Source organism: Pelmatolapia mariae, linkage group LG13 (genome assembly GCF_036321145.2).
Source record: "Pelmatolapia mariae isolate MD_Pm_ZW linkage group LG13, Pm_UMD_F_2, whole genome shotgun sequence".
In the NCBI taxonomy this organism is placed as follows: domain Eukaryota; kingdom Metazoa; phylum Chordata; class Actinopteri; order Cichliformes; family Cichlidae; genus Pelmatolapia; species Pelmatolapia mariae.
Window position 1 is genome coordinate 7294216 of NC_086238.1, and position 13046 is coordinate 7307261.

A 13046-nucleotide genomic window follows, 5' to 3' on the forward strand; every position below is an offset into this window, starting at 1 on the left:
GGAGGGGGGGATAAGACAAGGGCACAGACGGATTAGGAGTCATGACTGATATTCATAGAAAAATAAGGGACAGAGAGCTTAACTGTGAAGAAAAAGAGCAGAGAAGAAAAAGGTCAGGGATGAGGTTTAACCAAGGGAGAGAAGACACTGGCGAGTAAGTAAAAACTGGAACAGAAAAAACTATGTTCTTTGAGTTATTTGAAATATTTCACAAGCTCAAACTTCCCCTGAGGCTGAATTGAGCAGAAAGCATATAACCTTCAAGTTTATCATCATTTCACATTTCTGTACGCATTCAAATGAAAGCGCTTTTCTCAGGGCACAAAAAAAGAAAAATGGTGTTAAAACACGGTCTAATGGGTAATATTTAGAATACCAGGACACAATGACTGGTGTCAGGAAATCCTGTATTTCGTTTGGTATGTGAATTTTATGACAAAAAAAAATTTGCTTCCAGCAATGCTGCACTGGCTCCATGTCTAACCTGGATAATGCGACTTCTCACTTTCTTTATATTTGACTATGCTGCCATTTTAAACAGCAGATTCAGTAGAGCTGTAGGTATTACACGGAGCTCATGCATCAGCAAAATCGCTGACAATGGCAATAGCAATGAACTGCACACCCCTCTCTCCTCGTGGCACAAAACTTAATTATTGGAAAAATGTTGATCAGCTAAAAAGATGCTTGGAGGTAGATTGGCATGTCAGATATTTAGTATAAAGAATAAAAGTAAAGAGTAAAAGTACGTGGAGCTTAGATGTATGTGATGTAAAGAGTTTGCTAAAGCTGCCTTAAAAGCCCAGCAACACCTATTTCCAACCTCACGAAGAGTCCCGGGGGGGGTACTCACAGAGGACTGAGTAGGAGTGACCAAGTCTGTGGATTTTCTCTGGCTCAGTGAAACATTAACCCACAGTAAATCCTTTTTGTTCAGGACCAGGAATCAAACATCTCTATATGGGGGGAAATCAAACATGTCTTTGTGCGAACAAGCTGACGAGTTGAAAAGCCAACCGTCCCACTGAGCACCTCAGCAGCACAGAATCAAAGAGTTAGCCTCCAGCTCGCCAAACATTGATGATATCCATATTCATACTGACAACAGTTAAGGTGATAAAACTCCATCTATCAGTTCCGCCATTTGTCTCATCAACAATGTGATCAATAAGATAATAATAGCCCATTTTTCATAACAGAAGCTTTAGCTCTCCATACAGCAACAAGTAGATAACTTCTCTTATGTGACAATGTGTAAGCGCGCGCGCGTGCGTGGGTGTGTGTGTGTGGGGGGGGGGCTGATGCTCTGCAGGAGCTAAACTGCTGATACCCGCTGCTCATTTAAATCAAGGAGAAGTGCATCCTCTCACTTAACAGTGTGCTTTAGGAGTCAAATGGTTTCATGGATATCAGCCAGATTTTTCCGCCTGGAATCCTGCCAGTATTTATGCAAGTAAAGAGGCTGTTCAATGCATGAAAATGTGAAAGCTATAATCTGGACTGGATAGCTAAAATTAAGGCATTAAAAAAATGGAAAAATAAAAACTTGGAATTTGATTGTTCTGTTGTCTTAAGCACCCATTCAAAGACAAACACAGATAAATATTATAGTGAACGCCATTAGAACAACCATCAATTTGTGGATTTAAATCAAGAAAATAGTTCAAGTCACTAGGCCTGTGCAACTGAGGCTTTAATCACTTAAACGCCCTGTCTAAGGAGCTTGCCATTTAGTTACCTAGCTTTCCAAATCAAAACCCTTTATTCCCTCTTAAATGACTCATAACTAACTGAAATTATATAACACTGCGAACAAAATGCCAAGGATGAGTAGATAGACCCTAGAAAATAGAATTCTTTGTCAGTGTCACATTTTACCTCACTAATGTTGCAAAGCACATAAGCCTAAAAACCCTCCAGAGATAACTACAAGTTAGCCATACTCCCTAAAATAGTGTCTTGGAGGCTGTGCTAAGAAGGTTGGATCATCCGTGATGGTTTAAAAGGTAGGCGGTAAACTGCTGTTGTTCACAGTCCTTCACATGATCACTGAAGAAAAAAAAACTATTACTTCTGATTTCATTGCAATTTACAGGTAATGAGTATATTATATGCTTATAGGCATGATACCAAAACCATATGCTGGAAATAAAGATGTCTATATTGTTCAGGTCAGCGCAGACATGGCTTAAGCCTATTGTATCATATATAATACACGAGTTTTTGAATTTTCTGGCAATTGTTTCATGGTTTGTGGGTAAAACTGCATAAAGTAACAATAATGACAGGGATATATATACATCTATAATTTTTAATGTTTTTTTTTTTTTTGGAGAATGTGGGAAAACTGCCGCAGATTCAACTTCATCTTTTACTGTTTCATGTTGACACAATGCAAAACCTAAAGGGCAAAAAGAACAACTAGATAAAACACTCCAGAAGCCGATGAATCTCCAGTGAGATTCCTGGCACTTCTGGCTGGCTACTGCAAAGAAAACAAGGACTCAATGCCTCGCAACAGTGCTACCCAACCAGAACCCCAAGGGCCCTGTCTTAAGGACTAAGAGCCTTACTCTGCCACACAGCATCAGTAAGCTTGTAAAATAAGCTGTTACACTTTATATGCATCATAACCATTGCAATAATACATAGCAGATGCCTGATTTTCACAAACAGATTTCCCTAAGGGTTTTTTTTCCTGGGTATAAGCCTGTTCTTTGTCTTTAGATAATGTCCACGCTTCCATAAAGACAGAACGGAATCCTTTATTAGAAAAACCCCCCACATTCAGTTAATAAAATAAGCTGTCACACCTTCTACTGCTATTAGAAGTAACACTCAAAAAGTGTGCACGCATGCTGAAAGTATAGGTACTGCACTACTCCAGATTAAAATATCCTATTAGCACGCACATTCGCAGAGCCATTAGCATTTAAACATGCAGGCGCTGCGCTCCTTTCAAAATGCCATTTTTACTCTGCTGCGAGGAGAGTTCTCCAGTTGTCATAAACAACTTTCTTTTTTCTTTTTTTTATTCAAGGACCTTTTCAAATGTCAGGGCCAATCAAACACAACACGACAGGTCTCTGGGTGGAAAAAAAAATACAGCTCAGAGGGCAGAGAAGAAAAGCGGACTTATCATGCATATTCATGTGGCAGGAAGGTTCAATGACTGCTGTCTCTGAGAATTGTGAGCAGTGGCAAAACAGTTTGTCTGTTAAGAGACAGCTGAAAAAAGTAAGCTTTTAACTCTTTCCACCCCTTCGACCACCATGTCCAAATGTCAGTGTCAAAGAGCCACAATGGCCAAAGCATTGTGTGCCCCCATGAGTGACTTCCAAAACCCAAACTCCATCTTTTTTCTGTCCCTTTTCTCCTCGTCAGCAAATTTGGACAGAAAAGTTTTCTCTGTGAAGTGGTGCTCAGCAGAATGGCAAACAAACAGAGCCATCTCTCCACTGGCCAGGGCCCACTTCAGCACTTTAGACATCTCTTTCAGTTTACAGCTTGCCTAAATCAGCAGGATGGATCCTCCTGACACAAGTCTATGTCAGCTGCACTGGAATAGGGTCTCTGCAGAGACACAATGGAACTTGCTTCCTCCCCCCCTACTCCTCTTTATGCCACCTCCCTCAAGAGACAGGAGAGAGCGATTAAGAAGGAACAGGGAAGAAAAAAAAGCGAAGAATTTAAATACAGTACATGTGCCTGCACTTTCAGCCTGTGTGTATATGTGTGTAATCTGCAGGAAACTTCACCAGCTAGGAGAGCGAGAGCTGAACGCCCCACTGGTATTCTCCTCTCTATCTGTTCCTGTCTTTCTCTCTCCTTCACTTCCTGCCTCTCTTCATTAGTCTCTGTCTATTCTCTTTGGCTCCAGCAAGGCACAGTCATCCAGGAGGACATTATTAGCTGTCAGCATTAACAACCAGCGTAGCCACTGCAGAAGCAGAGTCAGTTTCTTAAAAAATGCTTGCAGAAAGCTTCTTCTCTGCCCCAGTGAGCAGAGCAGGCAGTCAGGACAGCCTGCTGTGTGCAGATGGTGCTTTGTGTCTGCTAGTTCCTGCAAAAGTGACACACAGACACCAATCACAAAAACGCACAGAGACTTGCACACATAGCTGGAACCTGGTACTACTATTCATTCCTAATCCTCTGTGGTTTGCATGAAAGTTAATGGCAGGTGTTTAAAGCTCTGGCTATGCCAAGTGAGGGAGGGGAGGTAAATGGGAGAAGATCAACTCTTTTTTTTTTCTCCGCTGGCAAACACACACACACACTTTTCCATGTTGAAAAGGTGTATTACAGTCCTGTTAGATCTCCAAAGTATGACCCTTCATCCATTGTTATCCTTCCCCTCCTCATCCTGTCTTACTCTGGCATAACGTCCATGAATGCAGTTGAGAGTAATTAGGACTTCTATGGAGGAAAATAGACAGTCATTAAGAAGGAACAGGGAATCCACAGTGTGATAGTTTGTGCCAGGTGGGAGGCTATTACACAGCCAAGCAAGAGTTAGCAAACTCCCTCGATCATAAATATAAGGAAGAGCAAACATCCACCACTGCTCTTCCACTGCTGCCAAGAGCTTTCCTACAATCATATAATGAGTTAATAATTTAGAGAAATGCTCATCTCTTTCCTCATCACATATTGTGCCACATTCACTATAATATAGGCTGCAGTCATCCCCCTTGAAAAATCTAGAGTGTGCTTATTAAAAGGCTCGAATGATGTTACAGACTCCTAGGCACACATGTTTAATGGAGCCCTAGTCAACATGGTGCAGTGGTCAGGCTTTTTCCTTTTTCTTAATATATTATTCCGCACAGGGCAAAACTCATTCAAATTCTAAAACAAATATCCAGACTTTTTCTTTAATCAATCAGACATAGATGCAGAGCATGTACTGCACACTCTTCATTATGGAGAATGCACTGTACCTCACTTAAAAAGAAACACAACACTGCTCGAAACGCCTTATATTATTTAATGTTGAATGGGAAATACAACAACCAGATCTGTTCTGGTTTTTTTTTTTTTTCTTTTATTGGGGGAATACAGAGTTCACCGTACACTGTCTTCCTACAAACACCTGTCTTTCTCCTGTTTTCCTCCACTGCTCTCCAGGTTTTTTCTGTGTGTCTATCAATCAGCTTTACAATCCCCTCATCTGCCATCTTTTTCTCTTTTCTTCACCTCTCTCTTTTTCTAGAAATGCGAAAAAGCCACATATACTACAGAAAAGACGAAACATAACCTAGTATTCTGTTTTGTAATGTCATGATTTTAAAAAATAAAGAATTTGGACATATGAGATAGAAACATCAGCTCTTATTCATTATTTAGAGCCCTGTACTTCATTAGAAAAATGTAAAGGAAGTGATGTTACATCAAAATTAACACTGAGAGCTTTTTTGCTTTTTATAGCAATAATTTAAATTTAAGTCGTCCCAGACTTTAAGCTGTCTCTGCATGATTGTCATCCTCTTAGTCTCCTTCATTGTTCTACTCTGTCACAACTTCACCGAAGTCAAACTTTATAGTAAGTTTAGATTCGATGGCCATCAGTGAGAGCACACTGAGGTGCTGTTGAGTCTTTTACGTTTAGTTACAGCCAAATTCAAAAACATATGAAGGGTTACAAACACATATGGGAAAAGCTGTTTTGAGATGTTTTAGAGATGTATCCTGTTCATTCTGTACTAAGCATCAGAATTGGGTCATTTCCTTTGCAAAGTTATGATCAAACTCAGACAGCTATAAGCACATGGTGCATCAGCTAGTTTATGAGCATGAATATTCACATCCTCAGCTTTCATGTGCAGTAGAATCCCAAATTTTCATTAACGCTGCCAATATGTGGTATAAACAGGCACCTCACTTGTCAATATTGAGGTTAAATGTTTCTACCGCCTAAAGCTCCACGCCTTTCAGTGTTACTTGTGCTCGGTAGATTCATCTGCAAACATTTTAGGCTTCTTGGTGTGCTGCAGTTCACCTTTATATGACTGGCACACAATGGGAACACTCACTGCGTATCTTGTGATCAAGCTGATCTATACGTGAATTATCCCATGTTCGCAAAGAGACGAAAAGCAGTGAGTGGATCCATGCCGGCCTTTTGTAAGGACTCACTTGTCACTTTGAATCTGCTTAAAACAAGGTCCCAAAACTGCGCCGTGAATTTTAAGACAGCCCAGTTTGGGAAAACAGTTCTGCCGCCTCTTGGCATGCATTGCATTTTCCTTCCATATCAGAGGATATGTCATTAGGAACATCCATTATTGCACATAATTTCCACAAAGTGCTTTAGATGCATCTGCATGGAAACTACAGCGTGTGAATATAATGTCCACTTTAATGTTGTTAAAAAAAATTATTTTTAAAATCTAAAAGTACAAAACACATAAAAACTGCAAAGGTCAAAGAAACTTTTTGCATCTTAGCTGCGTCCTTATATACTGTTGACATCCACCAAATTTAGAGATTAAGCTGCACATCGATTAAGGGATTTTTTTTTTTAAATGAGACTGCAGCCATTATACTGGCCCATCATATTACTTACATTGTCATAGGCCTGGCTTCGACAGTTTTTAGGATCTATGTTTAAACTGCCAAGCATGGCCAGTACAGCCTCAGCCAGGCTTTCCCAAGTGACTCCGAATTGGTACAAAGCCAACAAATCTTTCAACTATTTTTCCCCTCCCCACGAATCCGAAATTAATGTAAGCTAGCGAGTATGTGAGAGATCAGAAGTAGAGTCTGAACTGAACTGAAAAATTGCCTGCTGTATTTCTGCGACTATATATGCTTTTTTCTTTTCACCCATTTGCTGAATCAATCCCTCACATACAGTGGATGAAAGATAAGATGTGCTGCCTCTGCCCTTTTTGTCAAAACTTGTTAATATGCTCAGTAAGAAAAGAGTCAAACTTTAAATTGATTTCAGTTAGTTATCATTATTTGGAGATCTAAGTGATCAGTCTGGTTTCACCTTAAGTGCTTTGAGGTTACTGTTGTTGTGCTTTGGCGCTATTAAAATAAAACCAAACTGGATTAAATTGAATTGAACTTAAAAACATGACAGTAACTTTACGCTTCACTGCCACTCTCCAGTACCGCATCTCTCCCTCAGGCTTCTGAACTAGCTTGGTGTTCGCCTTCCCGGTTCCAGCGGCTAAAGAGCACAAATCAAAGTTAACATGCAAGCGCAATGATCAGATAATTTTTTCACAAACACACTCAGGGTGTATCCAGTGAGAAAAACCACTAACAAAGTGGCTTTTTCCCCATTGACGGAGAATATACTTATATAATCTTCTTAAACTTTTTCACCATTTAGAAGATGACATGTCAGAAGGTTGTTAGTGAGAGAGCATAATTAACCTCCTAAGCAACAATCACGAGTGGAGGCAGGTTATTTGGCTCTCTGATTATGAAAGGCAGTAGGCCCTCAACTGATAAGGAAATTGCGAGCTTGGTTTGAGAGGGAAAACTAGTCTGTGAAAGGGGGATTGGCATGGAAAGACTGTATTTTATGAGTAATATTGTTCTGTGTAGGAAAATACAAACATGCTCTTGACTGGTTTCAAAAATAAATAAAATTTTTTAAAAAGCTCACTTTTGGACCCCCAAATGGTCCAAGCCCCTAAACACATACCCAGTTTGCCTCGTGGATGATGCAGCTCAGCTTTTTATAGTTAATAGATAAAAAAGCTTTTGATTTTCAGGGCAGTATGAGCATTTACATCATAAGCAGGAAAGTTAATTTCTGTACATACACCATGCATTCATACTCAGAACGCAAACATTTGAGAATCTAATCCATTTCATTCCAGTGGGTATAGGCTCTTCAGTGTTTGGAGGGTATGTTAACAAACAATCTACTAAAACACATGCAGAGTGTGAACCTTGAAATATGCATGCTTCAGTAATTGTTTACTGCATGTCATATCTCTATTGCAATATTAAAAATATGTTATGAAATATTGCAGAGTTAAACTCCATCACCAAAGACTCTTTGTAGTGTTTGTGTTTCCATTTGAAAAACTACATAGTAGTCATGCAATCACTACAATAGCATCCAAATATCAAAAACGGCCGCTATTGACCCTGTTAAGTACTGTAGTCTTTCTTTACATGCGAAGAAGCAGAATAAGGCCATCTACAAAAACAGGAAAAACTACAAATGGCACAACAAAATCTAGATTTTCTAGCGCAGCTGCTACAGTAGTTCCAGCTTAGTATGGAAGTACTCTGTGTTTGGGATGGACGACCAAGGGGCAATAATTCATTCAAAAAAGGCAAAATGCAATATGCTTTCAGTCCAAGGGAGGAAACAGATCCAATTTAGGAAAGCACTTAAAATAATGGCATTGGGATCTTTTTATAGAATTCAAGCTGAGTAAGTTTCAGTCCATATTAACAACATCCAAAGTATTATTTACCATTTTGTTTCAGGCCACTGGCACTGCTATTGTGAAATTCAAAATGTTCCAGAGGCTCAAAAGTTAACTAACATTATGCCTCATAGTAACATTAGTAGGCTACTCAGCAACTATCTTAATACTTCAGTCTGTTACTTATCAAAAAAATATGTTAACATTTTCTGTTCTGCACTGTTGTTGCTTTACCATATATGCAATGCTGAAATGTTTGTGTTTAAGTAGCTACATGGAATAATCTTTTTTTTTTTAATGTAGTAGCAAATTGGGTATCCAGAATTGCATTAGTCCTTTTGTATTGGTAGTGACTATTAAATTTATGGCATCGTGACATTCCTAATATGATCCCAGACATCCAGAAATTACGCAGCATCTCTCAAAAACAGTACAAGAAACCATGCACCTCAGTGGTGGCATCACTTTGGATTTAATGTGTAGCTTTTGGCAACACTATGATTCTGCACTTTTGCGTTTGATTGTCTCAATTAAAAATCTTAATGCTTTCAAATACAGCAGTGGGCTAGAACTTGCTTGTTTCCTGGCTGCTGCATTAGCTAAACTGCAATTCAAATACATTATGTGGAATTGGCTAAGCTTTCAAAGAGGCTTGTAAGACGCCAGTGTTGCAGGACCAAAGTAAAAAAAAAAAAAATACACCCATGAGAGTACGGGGAGGGGGGAAAGGGTTTGGCTGTACATAAGAGCAACCACTGAGGATGTTTTCCTTTCTCCATACTGTGTATATCCTATCAGTGGTGGCAGACAAGAGTGCATGGCACCCACATGTATAAACAGCGAGTCAGAGAGCGCAGCGACTTTTAAGCACACTGAGCAAACAGGTCTTATCAGTGAGGAGAATCAGACACCTGCTGCTGTCTGCTGCAGTCCACATCCACTCTCCCAAACCTATCCTTGACAAGCACGAGGAAAAAAAATGACACACTCAGAGACACAGCACAACAGCACAGGGAGAAAGCAGGTGCAGAAAATTTGCAAAATGCATCAATTAAACTAAACAGCAGATTTTTAAATGTGTGTTCTTTGAGAGAAAACTATTACCAGGCAGCAGCAGTTGTTAACATAGAACAACAGTTGCTCAAAGAATAATTAAAGTACAACTGTTCCCTCATCATTGTAATGCCTCTCAAGTGCTCAGCCCTCGGTTTGCAAAGTGCACTACATCACAGCACAATCTTTGTTTTCAGCATCAAAGCCTTAATGCAATCTGAGGATTGAGTTGTAAGATGTCTAAAGATCTGTGTCACATGCGCTGAGGTGGGAAAAACTTTTGTTGTTGTTGTTTATTTTGTTGGGGGGGTTTTTTGTTTGTTTTTTAACATGCAAATTTCAACTTCAAACTGTGATGAAATAAACTGCACTGAACTGTATAATTAGCTGTAGTTGATTTTTTTTTTTCAAACAAAACTCACATAAAGAAAATCGAAACCTAGACTTATCTGATAAAAGATTAATTGCAGTCATGCTCAAAGAGACCTGTGGTATAGTTGGTACATTTTCAGCCTCTTGCAACTGTGCCAGTTGCAAGAGGCAATTTCACACCCGTTACTCCCTCTCGACAATGCACAGCAAAAAAATCACATGACAGTACAATCCTCTCAAACCAACCTACGGGAAGTTTTAGGGAGCCGTTAGTACTCTGGTCATTATGGGAATTCTCAGAAGAGTTCACAAGAGCTATTCCAGCAGCATCTAAATTACTGTGTTAAATGGAGAATTAGGCTCTGAGAATATGATTAACCAATTGTAATTGCTTTGCTTCTGTGACTTCAAAACAGGCAGTCGATGCATGATTATGATTTTCCTTTTGCTGTTGTTGTGCTTCTAGCTGTTCCTCTTTACAGAGTAATCATATCAACAACGGGACACGGATATAGTTCAAGTAAGTGCTCGCTTTCTTAATAAACAAAACATGCGACCTCTGTCCAAAGAAAAGCAAATGCCAAATAAGCGGGCACATGCCAATAAGAGCAGCTGTGCTTTCACAAACTATCATCTTTTCCTGCTCTGGTGCACTTGCTCCCCAGTTTGCATCTCAACTCTCCAGCATGGTATAACACAGCGGAGACACACAAATAAGTCCCTACACAAGCATGTTGCACAGCAAATCAGCCATGTACAACGGTGCTCCGTACAAGCACAAATCATGTTCCTAATCACAGTACAGTGACTCCAGCAGTCACCAGGGAATATCTGTTGAGGCAAATGAAACTCCTGTTTTCCAATACAAACACAGGCGCACAGGCACACCAAGACCGAGCGCTACCATGAAGCACAAGCTGTGTCTGTGTGTGTATGTATGTATATATCATAAATATTAAAACGGTGATTTTGCATTTTCTTAGCATTTTCCCCTTCAGCGATGAATCAAAAGGCCTGATAGGAGCTGCCATGTACACTCTGATGCTGCCTGTGATGCATTTGCCTTGAGAGGCCAGCTTTCATATCTCAACACACACAGTCCACAAAGACAGCAGGAAAGTAAGTTCAACCCCCACCACAACTCCCCCATCAGAGCTGAAGGTTGGCAGATGAGGGGAGAGATAGGGAAAGGCAAATGGGGAGGGTGGTGCTGCAGGTGGGACTGAAGGAGCTGGGAAAAACAAAATCAGAGTATCTGAAACTCCACATTATCTGATTCAAAGCAAGCCGAATTAAATGTTCGGCTAAATGTAGCGTTTAAAATGCAAACGCTGGGATCTGGAAGGGTGCAGGTCATGGCCTGCACATCATTAACAAAGGTCTTTTCTCCGCAGGAAGGCTCCACACTAAGTTTCCTTGCCTGTTGTGACAATGCCCAAGGGGGTAGAGCAGATGTCCGTTGCCAGCAGCACATCTGCATACAGCCTCTTATCCCCACCCCTTCACTGGCCAGACAATGGAGCCGCCCTCCTCGTCCTCCTCCTCCACTTGAAGCTTTCTTTCACTAGAGCCTCCAAATGCAGTTAAAAAAAAAGAAAAGAAAAAAGAAAAGAAAAGGGAGTGAGAGTTATGAGAACCAGTGCCTACTCTGTGCTTCTCAAAATTAAGAAATAGAAGGACCATCCTCTGTGTGAAAATGTGCAGATGCTCATATGGATATCTGATTGAGTGATTAATTTATTTGGCACTCACTAATTAGTATGCTACAGCTGATTAGAGATGTCCAAACTGATGCCAGGAAGAACTGCAAAATAGGCCTGCACCAGTACTAAACTTTTAATCAAACTCCTTCCGTGCATGTTCTTCCTGGTTTCGGATGAAAAATGAAAAAAAAAAAAATCTATCAATGCAATTTTTAAAATTTTATTTAAAGCACTCATAGCTGATCTTGATTGGACGTTTAATGGATGTTCACCGTTACCTTTTAATTGCCCAGCCTCATTAGGAACTTAATAAAGCCAATTCCCACATCACTATGAAGTGGAGTATCGGCTAATGTCTACTCCCACCCTCCCTTGTCTCTCCTTGCTGATGGCGCAGGGACACATGGACAGCGATGCGAGTATAGCTTTCAAAACTATACCCCGGTGGAGCACACACCGACATATTTTACACCACCTTTGCAATAATCTTGAATCCTACCTCGACTGGATGTTTACTGAGAGTTCAAACGTCGGCTTTGGGGGCTCCAGAAATAGCATCGCAGGCTACGCATTTCAAATTCGCTTGTTATCTCGGATTTAGATAATGATCCACCTTTAGATGACATAAAAACTTAATCCTGAACGCAACGGGACAATCTCCGGCGCAGGGAAACGGTGCCTGGTGTCGGTTTTTACGGGGGGAAGTAGCCTCGGCTCTCGGTGTGCCTGGTTATCCTGCTGTTTACTTATACGGTTCATAAACACTCCTATTCTTTTCCTCCTGCCAGAATTGAGAGGTGTGTATCAGTTTGCTTTTCCTTTTTTTCCCCTCTCGCTTTTTGAGTGAGGCGGAGCCTTTGCCCACTTCTCCCTCACACACACACACACTCAACACTCTACACGCGGGCCCGCGCGCGCACAGCACAGATGAGAGGCTCTCCTTCCAGTTGATATAGATGGGACAGTAGGAATTTTCGAGAAAGGCGATTCAGACTCGACTATTATTATTCAGTGCATTTTCCTTCGTAATGTTAAGCCTCGGTTACTACAGTTAAATATGTTTGGGGGGGTTATATTTATTTTCTTTTTCTTTGTTGTTTGTATGGTTTGTCTGAAAACTCTTGTCTTCTTACCACCAGCTCTTTTCAAACAAGTTATTTATTGAACGTCTGAATTGAGATGCAGCAATGAATCCTTGTAATGTCTTCTCCGACCAGTACAGAGACAATATATACAAATCTATACAGTGTCTCTAATACTAATTTAAGTACAGCTTATTAGTGTGCACAGGGTTTTAGTCTGAGCAGATAGACAGGATAAGCAAGTGTTAGGCTCAACTCACATTGCTATTTTGTTACCCTAAAAATAAATAAATAAAATGAACAGACATTAATGCCTCACCTTTACAGCCTACACAAACAAATTGAAGCATAAGCAATCTATCATGACCTGTTATCCATAATAGCCATTAATGCACAGTATGCTCCTAGTAATGCTGAGTGTATCTCAATTATGC

The 13046-nt window shown here is 40.3% G+C and overlaps 1 protein-coding gene across 1 annotated transcript in view; it reads right to left on the reverse strand.

Moving 5' to 3' along the window:
- The window catches only part of ctbp2a (C-terminal binding protein 2a), a 72206-nt gene extending 59878 nt beyond the window's left edge, over positions 1-12328 (reverse strand). Inside the window, exon 1 of the mRNA XM_063490927.1 lies at positions 12030-12328. The gene's annotated coding sequence lies outside the window, so the exon portion shown is untranslated. The remainder of the gene's footprint in view (positions 1-12029) is intronic.
- Positions 12329-13046: the final 718 nt, after the last annotated feature.